The sequence below is a fragment of the Esox lucius genome, chromosome 15 (genome assembly GCF_011004845.1).
Source record: "Esox lucius isolate fEsoLuc1 chromosome 15, fEsoLuc1.pri, whole genome shotgun sequence".
Classification (NCBI taxonomy): Eukaryota; Metazoa; Chordata; class Actinopteri; order Esociformes; family Esocidae; genus Esox; species Esox lucius.
The window spans coordinates 23,349,237-23,353,498 of NC_047583.1; the positions used below are offsets into that span (position 1 = coordinate 23,349,237).

Below are 4,262 nucleotides of genomic sequence, written 5' to 3' on the forward strand. Positions count from 1 at the left end.
CCCTGTGGTAGGTAATATGGTAGTGGTAGTGATAACAGACCATCTGAATGCATGCACACACATATATACACACAAAGATATACACACAGACACACACACACACATATACATTCCATTAGAAACAAGGGCACACGCACACACACACACAGATACAAAATGTGAATGATAGGGAGAGAGTGTTTAAAAGCGTTTACGGAATAACATAACATTAATGTAAATACTACTACTACTCCTTTTACATTTACTACTACAGCTTTAACTTTTACTATTACTACTACTACTGCTACTAATATTACAACTACTACTGTTGTTGATGGTAAATAGCCGAGGTCATCCAACCCTTAACCAAAATGAATCAGCAATGTTTTCATATTTTTTATTTGATCTGCGATCATGGAAAGCAAATTGTGGCAGAATGTACAACAACACCAAGTACCTTTTCAATGGCAAAATGTTCTCTTTGCCCAATGGGAAAAAGTGTAACCTTTAAGGAAACTTGCTTTAACATGTTAAATCATGACCCCTTCTGGTGCCATTTTCAAAATAATGCATAATACTTTATCCTACTGAATTAAATGCATTTTCTTTTGGTTGCAACAACTGAAGTATTATGTCTGTAACAATGAACCTGACCTAAAGAAGATTAAGCTAAACTTTCTTTTAAGTTATATTTGCCAATTAAGAAGAAACCAGTTGCATCGGGTCTGGCCAGTAAGAGACCACAAGACATAGTGTATCCTGGCCACCAGAAGCCAGCTGCATCGGGTCTGGCCAGTAAGAGACCACAAGACATAGTGTATCCTGGCCACCAGAAGCCAGTTGCATCGGGTCTGGCTAGTAAGAGACCACAAGACATAGTGTATCCTGGCCACCAGAAGCCAGTTGCATCGGGTCTGGCTAGTAAGAGGGGCCTTTGGACTTTGGGGGTGTTGCTGATGACCTGAAACATGTCGGAAAAAGTAATGACGTAAAACAAATCAATTCCAAAACGGTCAAATGGATTTTCAAACATAGCATCTTTGCAATAAGGGATTCAAAGTTATGGAATGTATTTTTGTTTTTAAATGACTCACAGACAAGGAAACTCCTTTTCACTTTTCTTGTAGTAAACAATGAGCCAAATGAAAAGTGCATGTTTAGGATTTAACCATGGCAATCCATATATATTCATAAATATATACTACAACCACTTCCACCACTTTTTCTACTAGTACTACTATTACCACTAGTACTACTACTACAAATACAGCAACTACTACTATCACAACCACAACTACTGCTGCTACTACTACTACTACTATTACTTCATATGTTATTACTACTACTAATAGTATTCCTATTACTACTTCTACTCTTACAACTACTACTACTACTACTATTACTACTACCATCACCACCACTACCACTACTTTTACTACTGATGCTACTACTACTCCTATCACTAACACTACTATACTACCACCACCATTTACTACTGTACTACTTCTACCACTAAGACTCCTACTACTGAAAATAATAATAATAACAATCCAAACAACAATTATAACAATTATCATAATAAAACAGGAAAAATGTTAGAGAGTGGGAAATGCACTGATTGCATATTGGAGTAAAAAAAAAACATCAGTTTTGCCACATGCATAGGTTTGTTGGTCGAAATTTAAAAATTATTGTCTGTTTGCTGAATGCTCAACCTGTTCTCTGTGCCTGCTTCTTCCAGCATTATACGCTTTTTTGTTGTTTTTTCAATTAGAGTCAATTGACCTGACAGAATGGCTGGCAATTAAGTGATTTTGGAAATGGTCCTGGGCTAATTTTCCTGAGCTTGTCAGCTGTATTTTATGAAGCCTTCCCCCACCTAGTTTGAGTACCAGACTCTTTAGCTAACATAAAGAGACTGATACCCAAGCCGTCCCTTAGCCTCTCCTCACTCTCTGCTGCATAATAGCTTGTCATTTCAAAATCTTTATCCTCAGTTTCCTTCTCAATAAATTGCAATTACAGGAAGTTGTTAAGAGATGCTTAAATTTCCCTCGTTTTTGTACCATCGGAGAGGTTTTGTAATTGACTGTAGAGAGGGGAGAGGAATCGAGAGGAAGGGAGCATCTTTGTGCTTGGGGAGTCGGAGCATCATCAGACTTCAGACTATGTCACTAAGCACTGACTCCAACTCTCCTGGGTTCTCAACCAACCACAGATAAGGAGACTTTCTTCCTATTCCTTCTATGACTAATTAAGGATACGGCTCATGCAAATCCCACAAAACCGTTTCCGGACTTCCTTATGTTTTCTCTTCAAGACGTTTCATTTTGTTGTTTCTTCAAGCCTTGAACTACAATAGATTAAAAAATAAATTACATATTTTTTCTGCCTGGTACATTGACTGAAAATACCTTCTTATTTGCAGCAAAAACATGGTAGCAATAAGGACAGAAGGACGTACTTTTCATTTGGCAGGCTCTCGGATTCAATCTAGTAACCTTTCTGTTCAGATGCAGTCACTGATAAGAGACCTGCCACGCCTAATCTTTGAGTCTGCAAAACAAAAATAGGCAGAATATTATTATTATTTTTTTTTTATTTGACCTGACATTGTACACACGAAGAGCCCAAATATGGAAAGAAACGTAACAGCAGTCAGTAGCAAGTCAGCATGTTTCACGTAACTGAATCATTGGGTCAGCTAACATTACATGCAGCTAAGCAGTTGACTCAGGAGGCTTACGCTATAACTCCCAGCAGAGCAGCTGCTTCATGGAAACTCATTAAAACTCATAATAATGTAAGCTTTGATACTGCTACAGTAGTTGGCTATTTTAGATTTCTTTATTGGAAGCACTCAACACTGTGTGGAACATTAGGTAAGTAGGTAGCTGGTTTGATACAAAGAAACATTGTGTCGGTGACAGGCTCAGCTAACGTTAGTTGAATTCATGTTAGTTTTGGTGGCCATGGTCAAGCTTCCGAAATATTGCTTCGTGAAGCTTACGAAACCCAAGTCATATGTTGACTGTTGGGACAAAAAATAAATGTACATTACTGACAGATGTATTGCTTTAGCTTTAGATTAATTCGGACAGTCTTGATGCAGAAATTGGCTTAGTTGACGACGTTGTCTAGGTAACACTTTCGACGTTGTATTAGCCAAACAAATGTTGGTCGATTCTATTATCCTGAGATGCGAGACATACCAGTGGATATCGGGGCGCGTTTTCCTGACGTGACAACTCGGCACTCCCCTGTCTGCTGAGTAGGGAAACAGGCGACGTTGTGACATGTGCCCTCTGTTCCTTCTCTCCCAGTCCCTCCACACCTCCGCACCTCCGCAGTCACATCCGTCAAACTCACACCCGTGCCCAGGCAGCGGGCGCACGCTCGATGTCTCCTCATAAAATATGCAAATGATCTCCAAATGAAATACCTTTCTCCCCCCTCTCGTACTAGTCTCCGGGAGCCTGAAAGCCTTCCATCATCGAGCGAGCGTTCTCCCTACTAATCATCTCGCTTGGTAATAACTCCAGCCCAACATCTGCTTTCCTCCATAACACTTCACTAATTTTTCCCTCATTTCACCGCGCATCATTCGCTCCCAACACAATCTACATGTATTAGGTCCTAATGACTTAGCGGTTAAAAGCAAATAGATGCCAAGGGACATCCCCCCACACACACACACACCCCAGTACCATCACCACCACCACTGTCTCATCACCAAAACGACCCCCCCCCCCCCCCCCCCCCCCCCCCAGACAGGCTCTGCCACCCAACTCTGGCTACTCAAGATAAATTGGGCACGGTGAGAGGAGAAGAGAGTCCTATCAATCACTTTAAATGCTTGGGCGTCTGTTATCAGAAAGTGTGGTTGACACCCCATCCACTCCCCACGGGAGAAGGACGGGAGAAAAAGAGGAGAGCACAGGAAGTTTGTTAATGCTTCACAAATGATATTATGCGTAGTGGTAATCGATGGGGGTTACTGAATGAGGGGTTTCAACGGACGTCTCATTAGAAAAGTTCCTGTGACCTTCTCCCATGTGTTGCCAGTTGTGTGCTATATTTTAAGGACATGCTAAGATGTATTTCATGTGCCGCCAATGGGGTTATCCAGTTGCCAATGTGTTAATCAGTTGGAACGCAAAGGAGGGCGGTTCCGTGTGTTGCAAAGCAAATGTCCGCTGGTTGGAGCCCAGTGAGGGGCGCGGGACGGTCTACTCTAGGACTTGGGACTCGCTAAGTAGCGGTGTGATATTCTGCTCGGATGT

The 4,262-nt window shown here is 41.4% G+C and overlaps 1 long non-coding RNA gene across 1 annotated transcript; it reads right to left on the minus strand.

The window, feature by feature from the left end:
* Positions 1-1,490: 1,490 nt before the first annotated feature.
* LOC117595590 lies at positions 1,491-3,480 on the minus strand. The gene is made up of 3 exons (XR_004576852.1): positions 3,192-3,480; positions 2,444-2,535; positions 1,491-2,332 (listed from the first exon to the last, which is right to left on the minus strand). It is a non-coding gene; the product is annotated as an uncharacterized LOC117595590 (long non-coding RNA).
* Between the last annotated feature and the right edge of the window lie 782 nt (positions 3,481-4,262).